Source organism: Haliotis cracherodii, unplaced genomic scaffold, assembly GCF_022045235.1.
Source record: "Haliotis cracherodii isolate W230 unplaced genomic scaffold, xgHalCrac1.p SCAF_10, whole genome shotgun sequence".
NCBI classification, from domain to species: Eukaryota; Metazoa; Mollusca; class Gastropoda; order Lepetellida; family Haliotidae; genus Haliotis; species Haliotis cracherodii.
The window spans coordinates 33,572,071-33,586,615 of NW_027266265.1; the positions used below are offsets into that span (position 1 = coordinate 33,572,071).

Genomic DNA, 14,545 nt, shown 5'->3' on the forward strand with positions numbered 1-14,545 from the left:
ACCTCTCTCCGGGCGGACACTCTACCACTAGACCATGGAGGCGGTCGAAAGTGTTTTCGAACAGTGGACTGATCATTATGATTATGAATTGGTTTTGTCGCTTTTATTTACAGAGGGTTAATGAAGTGTTTACAAATGATACTTTAAACGCTATGTCTATTTCTACACACTACTGTGACATGTAACACCTGACATGAGACGTAGCTGCTTAGGGTGTAGCGACTTCATACATGTCGGATACATACACAGGTATATTGTGTGGGGAGAAACTATGTGCTGAAGGAGTATAATGGACGTTTACCTTGATCGCTGAATTAATTTGTTCCTTGTAAATCTGGAAACAAATAATTGGCTTTGATTCTTTTGGTATCATGTGGGTAATAACCTTGAATACTTGTTTGCATATTGTAACAGAAAATGTTATAACCTCTCTGGCCAATTTCCACATGGTCACGATAAAACTGATTTCGTGTAGCAATGCATCTTTATTATATTGAACAGTTATGCATTTGTAATTTGCATCCGTTTACATCATGTCAAGGTAAGGCGTAATACTAGGTAGAAACCGTTGGCATGGTTACAGAACACAAAAATTGCCCGCCCACTGGGTGATAGTAATCTAAATTAGAAAGACATGTTTGTTAAATGATATTCAACATATTGAATGCCGATTCCTTGCCAGATTTAATTAACAAAACGGTATATAATGGGGAATTAAGTGGTTTTCAAGAAAAGTTCATTGTTCCCTTCCATTTAATGTATCTCTGTTATCAAAGAGTGAGTGTGGTTTTACGCCGTTTTTAGCAATATTCCAGCAAGGTCACGGCTGGGGACAACAGAAATTGGGCTAAACACAGTGTACCAATGTGGGGAATCGAACCCGGGAACATAAAATGACGAACAAAAGAATCACAATGACTGGCCAATCACAAATGAAGTATTTATGCAATCGAAAGGTGACCATGAAAAAATATGTTTCAGTGTGAGTTGGCACTCAGTTTTCCTGTGTGAATGTCGGAATGCTATACAAAGAATGCCTTAAGTTAGAGTACTTCTCTGAGAATATTAACAGAATAGTTGGAAAACTACCCTCCCAGTCAATATCAGAAGTTCAGGGGTCCTATACAGACCTTGGGGGAGAGGGAGACAGTTCTGAATTTTGACAGTCTACTGGACTTTGTGAAGAAAGAGACCAGAAAAGCGCATGACCCCATGTTTGGACAAGAAGCTCTCAGAAAAGAGGAGAACACAGGAAAGTGCACTATCTGCGAACAAGACTAAGTTTACCTTTGCTGCTAATCAGGTTAATACACTTGAAACAGGGGATCAGACAGAGTGGCAGGTTGGAGTTTTTACCTCTATTGTACCAGATCATTGCCAAAACCTTGTTTGTATTTGTGATCCCATGTTCATAATGACAAATGTCTTCTGTATATGAGAAGGTATAATTTCTACAGTTTTCTTGTTGTTAGAATTGACATTTTCTCTGCTAAGAACAACACAACAGCTTGTTTATTCTGTTTATTTCAACATAAAACGAATATATTTATATAATGATTCATTACAATTATAATTTGAATGATTCATGATTTACTGTACCGTGTACTGTGTATTTTATATATAGTATTTGAACATGGCGCACAGTATTTCACATATGACATTGTATTGGGAGCATTGTATTTTTTATTCCAATAGTGTTTCGTCACAATACACTCTCACAACATGATATATCTGCTGACAGCCCACAATAGATCTGAGAAACCGTGTCACAGTGTACGAGTATCGCGTGTCACGTGATCACATACATTCTCCCCGATGGCTTGAACATGTCACGTGATCATCAGTGTGGCTGAAGCAACGACCAGGAAGTGAAAAACAGTCTACCCCGGGTGCTCGTCCAAGTTGCGGTATCTGTAAAGGTAACACAATAGATGTCTGTTTCAATGTAATTGGAATAAGTTGTTTTCGAATTTGACTCGTGTTAAAACCACTCATATATTTGAAATATAATCGACATCAAGGTACATTGAAGTTCAATAACGAAAGCAGCTTGAACATTCCTCGAGTCCTGACTTGCATGTTGAAATAAGTGTAACATGTTAACATAAGTTAATTGTACTGTTTGGTCTCTTCAAAACGACGTTACCATATATCGTACGTGTTTGTTTCAAGAATCCAAGCGTGAACACAGTTATGCAGTGGTGACGGTGTTTATACTGGCGTCGCAAATTTGTATATGAATATTAGAGTTATGCCCCTTTATCAGAAGACCATTGTACCGGACACAGGACCTGTAGCTGAACATGGAATCAAAATGGTGTGTGTGTGTCTGTGTGTGAGTGTATGTGTGTATGAATGTGTGTGTGTGTGTGTGTGTGCGTGCGCATGTGTGTTTGTATATGTGTGTATCTGTGTGTGTATCTGTTTGTGTATGTATGTATGTATGTATGTATGTATGTATGTATGTATGTATGTATGTATGTATGTATGTATGTGTGTGTGTGTGTGTGTGTGTATGTATGTATGTATGTGTGTACGTGTGTGTGTGAGAGAGTATGTACGTATGTGTGTATGTACGTGTTTGTGTGTGTATGTGTAAGTATGCATGCATGTGTGTGTGTGTTTTATTATGATCACTGGAAGCAATAAAACTTAAGCCATGGAGTGTCATGAGTATCAATGTCACAGTCATCAAATGCATGGGAAATAAACTCGTACTGAAGACATAGCTAAGTCTGACGGTTTCTTTCCATCAGAAATGGCCACCGCTAAGAAGCTGACAGACAACCATCTGAGCTGTGTCATCTGTACAGGGGTGTTCACAGACCCTGCCACACTTCAGTGTAATCACACTTTCTGTAAGTCCTGTCTTCTGAAATACACTAAAACTCAGCCTGGAGCAATACAAGACAAGTCCATCCCATGTCCATCCTGTAGACAGCTGACGAAGGTGTCTAACCCTGGCAGTCCACTAGTGGAGTGGGTCAGTCAGCTGAAACCAAGTCATGTGATACAGGGGCTGTTGGACGACTTTGGGGAATTGTCAGGTAGGGAATTTTGAAACGTTTTCATGTCTTGCACACCAAGGTATTGGAAATGCAGTTTTTATATTTATTAAAGTGAGAAGGATTGAGTTCGAAGTGAGCTGGTTTATATTGACATTTAAACATCTGGCAACTATGGCGCGTGTGCAAACAAAATTTGTATTCAAAGTTGTAGTATGTGGTTGTGTTTTCTAGAAATGGCATTATTTGTGACAGGCTGTGCTTTATGTTTAGATACCTGTTGCGTGTGCAAAGAAGATGGGGAGACAACTCCAGGCACTGTGTGGTGCACCATTTGTGACGATGTCTTCTGTGATGGGTGTCTCAAGTTACACAAGAAGATGCCACGGTTACGTGACCATGAAGTGATTGACTTACGTATCCATAGTAACAGGAAACCAAAGGCACATCGCTTTATGTGCAGAATTCACAAGGATGAGAAGATAAAACTGTTTTGTAAAGATTGCAGGATGGCAATTTGTACTGTATGCTGCAGTATCAAACACAGGAAGTGTGATGATGTTGAAACCATAGATACAATGATGCCTCTTGTAAAAGAAAGTCTGATAAATGAAACTAGAAACCAAGAGAAAAAAATTAAAACTTACACTGATAATATTTCTTCAACAAATTCGAAAATTGAAAAGCTATCGATGAACGCACAGGAGATGAAAGACCAAGTTCAGAAAGTACGCATGGCAGCTGTAGATGTTCTTCTGAGAAAAGAAAAGAAACTGCTGGATCGTATCGACAAACTCACTGAGACACGTGTAGAAGAATTGAAAGGCTACATAATGTCCCAGGAGATTGACCTCCAGATGCATCAGCAGCGGCATGAGTTCATAGACAAAGCCGTGACGTCACACTGTGTAGCAGACATGTATGATATATATGAGACTATGACCGTAGCACCCAGAGATAAGGACACAAGTGATGACAAGAGACCAATACCATCCACCATTTTCTTCACACATGACACAGATAAGCTTAGGAGATCTGTGGATGAGGTGCAGCTGGGGGAGGTCAAGGTTGTTGGAGGTCTGTATGACCGGACGTCTTCTCCTGTTCTCCTGCAAACAATAGACTGGAGCAGACAGGAAAACACCTTGACCTTTCTCGGTAGTTTATTTGATGTTTCAGTATTAGTTGTTGATGGTATCAAGGTAACTGTTGTGATAGCTACTTTTAATAGTAGACTTAATGCATGTTATACTTCAAACACAACACTCATCCAGAAATGTCTCCAGCTTCCTACTCGTCCAAGGCGACTGGCTAAGGTGGGCAGAGCTCAGGCAGCTGTTACTCTGCCAGACACACAACAAATAGCTTTCATCAGCTTTAACCCTGAACCTTCTTTACTGTCAACTGTGAAGACAAAGAGGAAGTATTATGGGTTAGCCTGTCTGAACTCTTCACAACTGGTAGCAGGTGGTACTGACAGTCGTGCCTCTGTTGACGTGCTTGATATGAAAGGGAATGTTCTGAAATCTATCAACACAGGTGTGATAAAGAACCCATCCTATATTCATGTCACGAGAAATAACAACTTGATAGTCAGTGATGAGGCAGTAAAATCCCTGGTATCTGTGACCAGTGATGGCGAAGTTGTTTTCACCTACACCCCTACAGGAGACAAAGCTCTGGTATATCCTCGGGGTGTCACAACAACCAGCACAGGCGACATCCTGCTTGTAGACAGATACAGGGTGATTCAGCTGACAGAGTCGGGGCAGTTTGTCAGAGATGTTCTCACACAACATGATGGCCTTGAGTGTCCTCATGGTATCTGTCTGGATGATGATGGCTTGCTTTACGTTACCGGCCTTCATCAAGGGAAAGTATTCGCATTTGCATGGGATTGACTGAAATAGATAGACATTACTCTGTTGTGTAGAAGCTAGCTTTGAGCCACACATACGCTGTATATAAAACCTAATTGATTGCAAATTATGTGTGTGTGTGTGTGTGGGGGGGGTCTTCTTGTACTAGTCCGGACTTATGCCGATGTAGAGTGGTAGCTCACTGAGATACCATGCCGCAGTGAGGAAAGCACGAAATGAGAATGGAGCACAGATATCGTGCTTACAAACCAAGACAAGAAATCAGGGCGATTAGGGATGTGGCCGGTATAAGGGACGTAGCTATGGAAGAACTTGTAAATGTGTTGGTGACATGAAAAATATGATGGAGTTTAAAACTGATTATTCCATATAACATGGTAGTTTCTTTGTTCTATAATTCCAAGCTGTCTTCCTTCTTCCTAAGCATATTTTACGCACACACTTTCATGATGTAACCATAACGACACTGTGTTTGTCTGGTCAGTATTAATTCAATGTCCGTGCATTAACAGCTGATATGTCGGTGTCGGTGTCATTCAGTGTGAAAGTGTTTATGAGTTGCGCTCAGGTGAAATGGGGTTCAACGTCGAGTTCAAGATTATTGCACTTATATAGCGACGTGCATGCAACTCTCTCTCTCTCCCTCTCTCTCACTCTCTCTGTGTGCTTGTACTAGTCTGAATTCACGCCGTGTTTATAGGTTCACATGAATACCCCACTCAGACACAGTATACTGAATCCGAGCCAACCAGTCCTTATTGTAGCCTCTCAATGCAGAGCGCCAGGCAGGGCAACAAGCAGTACCATCTTTTGACGTCTTTTGGGATGACACATCCGGAGGTCGTACCCCGAACCTTCCTCTCTCCGGGCGGACACTCTACCACTAGACCATGGAGGCGGTCGAAAGTGTTTCTGAACCGTGGACTGATCATTATGAGTATGAATTGGTTTTGTCGCTTTTATATACAAAGGGTTAATGAAGTGTTTACAAATGATACCTTAAACGCTATGTCTATTTCTACACACTACTTTGATATATAACAGCTGACACCAGACGTCGCTGCTTAAGGTGTAGCGTCCTCATTCATGTCAGATACATACACAGGTATGTTGTGTGGGGAGAAACTATGTGCTGAAGGAGTATAATGGACGTTTACCTTGATCGCTGAATTTGTTTGTTCCTTGTCATTCTGGAAACAAATAATTGGCTTTGATTCTTTTGGTATCATGTGGGTATTAACCTTGAATACTTGTTTGCATATTGTAACAGAAAATGTCATAACCTCTATGGCCAATTTCCACATGGTCACGATAAAACTGATTTCGTGTAGCAATGCATCTTTATTATATTGAACAGTTATGCATTTGTAATTGGCATCCGTTTACATCATGTCAAGGTAAGGCGTAATACTAGGTAGAAACCGTTGGCATGGTTACAGAACACAAAAATTGCCCGCCCACTGGGTGATAGTAATCTAAATTAGAAAGACATGTTTGTTAAATGATATTCAACATATTGAATGCCGATACTTGGCCAGATTTAATTAACAAAACGGTATATAATGGGGAGTTAAGTGGTTTTCAAGAAAAGTTCATTGTTCCCTTCCATTTCATGTTTCTCTGTTACCAAAGAGTGAGTGTGGTTTTACGCCGTTTTTAGCAATATTCCAGCAATGTCACGGCTGGGGACAACAGAAATTGGGCTAAACACAGTGTACCAATGTGGGGAATCGAACCCGGGAACCACTTCATATATAAAATGACGACCAAAAGAAACACAGTGACTGGCCAATCATAAATGAAGTATTTTGCATTCGAAAGGTGACTATGAAAAAATATGTTTCAGTGTGAGTTGGCACTTGATGATTTCTCATTTTCCCTGTGTGAATGTCGGAATGCTATACAAAGAATGCCTTAAGTTAGAGTACTTCTCTGAGAATATTAACAGAATAGTTGGAAAACTACCCTCCCAGTCAATATCAGAAGTTCAGGGGTCCTATACAGACCTTGGGGGAGAGGGAGACAGTTCTGAATTTTGACAGTCTACTGGACTTTGTGAAGAAAGAGACCAGAAAAGCGCATGACCCCATGTTTGGACAAGAAGCTCTCAGAAAAGAGGAGAACACAGGAAAGTGCACTATCTGCGAGCAAGACTAAGTTTACCTTTGCTGCTAATCAGGTTAATACACTTGAAACAGGGGATCAGACAGAGTGGCAGGTTGGAGTTTTTACCTCTATTATACCAGATCATTGCGAAAACCTTGTTTGTATTTGTGATCCCATGAGCATAGTGACAAATGTCTTCTGACTTAGAGCAATATGTGAAGGTATAATTTCTACAGTTTTCTTGTTGTTAGAATTGACATTCTCTCTGCTTAGAACAACACAACAGCTTGTTTATTCTGTTTATTTCAACATAAAACGAATATATTTATAAAATGATTCATTGCAAATATAATTTGAATGATTCATGATTTACTGTACCGTGTACTGTGTATTTTATATATAGTATTTGAACATGGCGCACAGTACTTCACATATGACGTTGTATTGGGAGCATTGTATTTGTTATTCCAAAAATGTTTCGTCACAATAAACTCTCACAACATGATGTATCTGCTGACTGCTCACAATAGATCTGAGAAACTGTGTCACAGTGTACGAGTATCGCGTGTCACTTGTTCACATACATTCTCCTCGATGGCTTAAACATGTCACGTGATCATCAGTGTAGCTGAGGCAACAACCAGGAAGTGAAAAACAGTCTACCCCGGGTGCTCGTCCAAGTTGCGGTATCTGTGAAGGTAACACACTAGATCTTTGTTCAAATGTAACTGGAATATGTTGCCTTCGGATTCATTGCACACAGACTCGTGTTAAAACCACCCATATATTTCAAATATAGTCGACATCAAGGTACATTGAAGTTCAATGACGAATGTAGCTTGAACATTCCTCGAGTCCTGCCTTGCAGGCTGAAATAAGTGTAACATGTTAACAGATGTTGAATATACTGTTTGGTCTCTTCAAAACGACGTTACCATATGTCGCACGTGTTTGTGAGATCTAGGATCCAAGTGTGGACAGAGTTATACAGTGGTGGTAGTGTTTATACAAGCGTCGCCAATTTGTATATGAATATTAGAGTTATGTCCCTTTATCAGTATACTATTGCACTGGGCACGGGACCCGTAGCTGAACATGGAATCAAAATAGTGTGTGTGTGTGTCTGTGTGAGTGAGTGTATGTATGTGTGTTTATATATGTGTGTGTGTGTATATGTATGTATGTATGTGTGTGTGTGTGTGTCTGTATGTATGTATGTATGTATGTATGTATGTATGTATGTATGTATGTATGTATGTATGTATGTATGTATGTATGTATGTATGTATGTATGTATGTATGTATGTATGTATGTATGTATGTATATATATATATGAATAAGATTGTATGTGTGTGTATCTGTTTGAGAGTAAAAAGCGTCAACGCTGTATACTTTGGTGTACGCTTAGCTGGGATGAATAATAATCAGAGGGACAAAAGAAGGTATACCGATCGGGGTTGTTTTGTAAGTGAAAATGTAAAGAACTGTTAATTTTGATCATTTCTATTTAACCATCACTCATTCCTGCAAAAGTGTGTCATCTGTGTCTGGGTAAATGTGTGTAAACAAATTCAGTGAAGGCTGACGCAAGAAATGAATTTGCAACCACATGGCCCCTACCATGTTTGAAATGTTGTAAACAAATTTATTGTTTTTCAAAGAAGAGATGTCCGAGATACTCATAACCTCTTGTGTATTATGCGATTTCATTTTTCAATTTTTTATTTCATTTTAAAAGTTTTAAATCAAATTATATCTAACACCAAAAAACATGTAGAATTATATACTAGGTTTCTATTGCTCCTCAGTTAAGATGGCTTCTGCATGTGTCACACCCACTATAAGTTGTTAGAAATTTACTTTAATGCCAGTGCTAATAGTTCAAATAGAAATTTATCAACATTTACATGAATGACATGGCCATGACTTGGAATACATGAACTTTGTTGTTTGCATTTGTAACTTTCGGTATTAATGACAATTAATCAATCAATTTAGAGACATATGAGTATGATGGAACTACTTGTAAATAAACAAACTATTTATAAGTATTTTAATATGTTTAATGAGTCTTTTCAATCCTGTCTTTCCTTGTTATTTAAAATATGCGAGATATAAGTTTATAAATTTATTGCGACGCCTGTGTTTATTTAGGTGGACTCAGAAAGATATATTTCTGCATTTGATTAACAACATACACGTATTTGTCCTTTTCATGTGTTTAGTTTACTCATGTAACACTTGATCAATTCCCGTGTGGTTACTAATTACCACTGCAAACAGGAAGACGTCGTTTGTGGTGGTCATTGGACGAAATATGAAAATCAATTCCATATTTATCGAATGGGATTACATGTACTATAAACAAGCTCGTCTCAAACGTAACTCAGTGTCACTTGGTTAATTGACTTCTCACGAATCAAAGGATTACCACCAGCGGAAGTGTATTGTCCGGGTAAGTGAGACAATTTTGAGTGCATTTCAGTGTTTTGTGTATGAAAATGACCATCCGGTTCCGGAAACGGAATTTCCGTATCTACGGGTAAATTTATATAGTATTTATTTCGTTTCGAATGAAAATCGTCCTCTCCCTTAACTCAGAAAAAACAACAGGAATAGTATTCAAACATAAAAACATGAAACCCGCCTCCCCAATCCTCCAGCTAAACAATCAAACAATCAAATTTCAAAAACAAACCAAATTCTTAGGACTTATTTTCGATGAACATCTCACCTGGGATGCTCACATCCAAAACCTAACAACTAAATGCAGTAAAGACCTAAACACCCTAAGATGCCTAACTGGCTCTAACTGGGGAGCCTCCAAAGATACTCTCCTCTCTCTCTACATATCCCTAATTAGATCAAAACTAGACTACGGCTGCGCCATATACAACACCCTAAACAACTCTCTATCTAAAAAACTTGACTCAATACAATATCAGGCTCTCAAACTCATTACACGCACCCAACATGGCACCTCCTACACCTCACTTCAGGCCTTAACAGGAGAAATGCCACTAAGTCTACGCAGGGAACAGCTAAGCTTAAATTTCTGGGCCGCGTCCCAATCAAACCCTCTCATCCAAAACTTAATAAACCAAAACATCAGCCCTAAAAACCAAGCTCTAGCTCGTAAACACCCCTTACTTACCCCAATATCCCAAAGAATAACAAACTACCTAAATGAACACCAAATTAAAAATCTTAAACAAAACTGCAAAAAATCAAATATCTTCAATTGGTGTCACATTTACACGGACGGATCCTCAGATCCGACCTCCAAACACACGGGTTTCGGAGTCCATACCACACAACCAACTAAAACCACACAATCCTTCCGACTCCCAAATAACCAATCAATATTCACGGCAGAACTAATGGGCATGGCCTCAGCCCTCCACAATCAAGAATCCAAAAACCACCAAAAAATCCTAATACTTACTGACTCCCTAAGTAGACTACAAGCCCTACAAAACAAAAATACCAAAAACCGACCTAAATTAATAAATCAAATACTTAAAAGCTCCAACGACCTAACTAAGGCAGGCCAACAAATAACCTTCTTGTGGATACCCGCCCACGTAGGAATATACGGTAATGAAAACGCCGATAAAGCAGCTAAACTATCCCTCAAAATCCCAGAAATAAGCTTAAACTTACCCATCTCAAAATCAGAAATTAAAAGTGTAAACAAACAAAAAATCACAAAAAATGGCATAACCTATATCTAAACTCAAATAGCCAAATCAAAAGAGTGCTCAGCAAACCACTAACCAAACCAAAAATTCTCCATCCATAGAAAAAAATCGACAGAGTAATCACTAACCTCCAAACAGGACACACCAACCTAAATAACCACCTAAATTTTTTTTAAAAACACACTACAGGTAACTGCCCACACTGCAAACAACCAGAAACCCCAGAACACGCACTCATCCACTGCACACACTACCTAACACATCGAACCGCATTACAAACCACCCTCAATCTAAACAAGGCCCTCACTCTAGAAGCAATACTAAACCCACAAAATAAACTAGAAAACTTCAAGGCCTTAGGCGTATTCTTAATCAAAACGGAACTAATAAAACGCATCTAAAAACACAATAACTTGCAGGTTGAAATATGTGTAACATGTTAACAGATAATGAATGTACTGTTTGGTCTCTTCAAAACGACGTTACCATATGTCGCACGTGTTTGTGAGATCTAGGATCCAAGTGTGGACAGAGTTATACAGTGGTGGTAGTGTTTATACAAGCGTCGCCAATTTGTATATGAATATTAGAGTTATGTCCCTTTATCAGTATACTATTGCACTGGGCACGGGACCCGTAGCTGAACATGGAATCAAAATAGTGTGTGTGTGTGTCTGTGTGAGTGAGTGTATGTATGTGTGTTTATATATGTGTGTATGTATGTATGTATGTATGTATGTATGTATGTATGTATGTATATATATATATATATATGAATAAGATTGTATGTGTGTGTATCTGTTTGTGTATGTATGTATGTATGTATGTATGTATGTATGTATGTATGTATGTATGTATGTATGTATGTATGTATGTATGTATGTATGTATGTACGTGTGTGTGTATGAGAGTATGTACGCGTGTGTGTGTGTAATTATGCATGTATGTGTGTGTTTGTGTGTGTGTGTTTTATTATGATCATTGCAAGAATAGATCATTGGAGATACTTAGCACCATGAAATATATTTTCAGAAACTCGTACTGAAGACATAGCTAAGTCGGACTATTTCTCACCATCAGAAATGGCCACCGCAAAGAAATTGACGGACAACCATCTGACCTGTGTCATCTGTACAGAGGTGCTCACAGACCCTGCCACACTTCAGTGTAATCACACATTCTGTAAGTCGTGTCTGCTGAAATACACCAAAACACAGCCTAGAGCTATACAAGACAAGACCATCCCATGTCCCTCCTGTAGACAGCTGACGAAGGTGGCCACCCCTGACAGTCCAGTAGAGGAGTGGGTCAGTCAGCTGAAACCAAGCCACGTCATCCAGGGGCTGATGGACGATTTGGGGGAATCGTCAGGTAGGGAATTTTGAAACGTTTTCATGTCTTGCACACCAAGGTATTGAAAATGCAGTTTTTATGTTTATTAACGTGAGAAGGATTGAGTTCGAAGTGAGCTGGTTTGTATTGACATTTATACACCTAACAACTATGACTCGTAAACATACAGTATTATTAAAAGTTGTAGTATGTGAGTGTGTTTTCTAGAAATTGTATTTTTTGTAACACGCTGTGCTTTATGTTTAGATGCCTGTAGCGTGTGCAAAGAAGATGGGGAGACAACTCCAGGGACTGTGTGGTGCACCATTTGTGACGATGTCTTCTGTGATGGGTGTCTCAAGTTACACAAGAAGATGCCGCGGTTACGTGACCATGAAGTGATTGACTTACGTATCCATAGTAACAGGAAACCAAAGGTACAGCGCTTTATGTGCAGAATTCACAAGGATGAGAAGATAAAACTGTTTTGTAAAGATTGCAGGATGGCAATTTGTACTGTATGCTGCAGTATCAAACACAGAAAGTGTGATGATGTTGAAACCATAGATGCCATGACGCCTCTTGTAACAGAAACATTGATCAATGAAACTAGAAACCAAGAGAAGAAGATTAAAACTTACAATGATAACATTTCATCAACAAACTCGGAAATTACAAACCTATTGATAAACGCACAAGTGATGAAAGACCAAGTTCAGAAAGAACGTATGGTAGCTGTAGACGTTCTCCTGAGAAAAGAAAAGAAACTGCTTGATCGTATCGACAAACTCACTGAGACACGTGTACAAGAATTGAAAGCCCACAGAAAGTCCCAGGAAATTGACCTCCAGATGCATCAGCAGCGGCATGAGTTCATAGACAAAGCCGTGAAGGCAAGCTGTGTAGCAGACATGTATGATATATATGGGACTGTGGCTGTAGCATCCAGAGACAAGGACACAAGTGAGGACAAGAGACCAATACCATCCACTATCGTCTTCACACATGACACAGATAAACTGAGGAGATCTGTGGATGAGGTGCAGCTGTGGGAGGTCAAGGTTGTTGGAGGTCTGTATGACCGGACGTCTTCTCCTGTTCTCATGCACGAAATTGACTGTAGATCTGGAGACATGTTTTATGACTTGCGTGATGTTGTTGTATTGACAGTTCATGGTATCAAAGTAATTACTGTGACAGATTATTTACATTGCCGACTCAGCACATGTTACGTTCCAAGCAAAACATCCTTCAATACATGTCTCCAGCTTCCTTCTCAGCCAATGCGAATAGCTAAGGTGGGTGGAGCTCGGGCAGCTGTTTCTCTGTCAGACACACAACAAATAGCTTTCATCAACTTTGACCCTGAACCTACATTACAGTCAACTGTTAGAACAAGGAGGAAGTATGGTGGTTTAGCCTTCCTGAACTCTTCACAACTCCTGGCAGGTGGTTACGATGGTCGTGCCTCTGTTGACGTGCTGGATATGAAAGGGAATATACTTAAATCTATCTCGACAGGTGTGATTAGGAACCCACATGAAATACATGTTTCTGGGGAAAACAACTTAGTAGTTAGTGAAGCAACAGTAAAATCAATTGTATCAGTGACCAGTGAAGGCAAAACAGTTTTCACCTACACTCCCACAGGAGACAGAGCTCTGACATCCCCACAAGGTATCACAACAATCAGGACAGGAGACATCCTTCTTGTGGACAGAGATACCAACAGGGTGATTCAACTGACAAAGTCGGGGCAGTTTGTCAGAGATGTCCTCACACAAAAGGATGGCATGCATTATCCCCATAGTATCTGTCTGGATGATGACAGTGTGTTGTATGTAAATAACAGTCGCTACGTAAGAGTATACGGTTTTGAAAAACATTGAATTCATAAATATGAAAATTACTTTGATGAACAGTCTGTGTGTGGATCATGTGTACAAGACTGAAATAATGAGAACTGATCGCATAACCGCTACATATGAAATGTAACGAGAATGGGGTCTTCATAACTATTCAGCTTAATGTTCCCATTAGCAGCGATGGAAATAAACATATAGTTAAACACAGTTTCCTGAAATTACGATCATCCAGTTAGCACAAAGCGCTTAATAACCCATCATTGATTAGCATTGCATTTGTAATATTAGTCTGTTGTGAATCCTAGTTGATGTCTTTCGTCTGATCACTCAACAATTAATTTCACAACAAAATGGTATGATCGATGGCTTTAGCCTGGTTTTGTTGTGAAGTATATTGTGTGCTTGTCAGCATATCTATTTTCACATGGAGTCAAGTATGTTTCTAAAATTTCCACATTGTTGTGTAACGTACATGTAATAAAAATGGTAATGCGCGGCGCAAAGGGTCACAACATGAGATACAATTGTTATTCGTTATATTATATAATATTACCGTCCTTAGTCTGCAGGCAGACTAAAATGTAATTTCGGCGTAAAGTGTTATTTAACTAAAATGAAACACAGATTTCACTAGATATATAACGAATATATGAAT

The 14,545-nt window shown here is 39.3% G+C and overlaps 1 pseudogene; it reads left to right on the forward strand.

Moving 5' to 3' along the window:
* The first annotated feature begins 2,758 nt into the window (after positions 1–2,758).
* Positions 2,759–14,053, forward strand: LOC139453724 (uncharacterized; annotated as a pseudogene).
* The last annotated feature ends 492 nt before the right edge of the window (positions 14,054–14,545 follow it).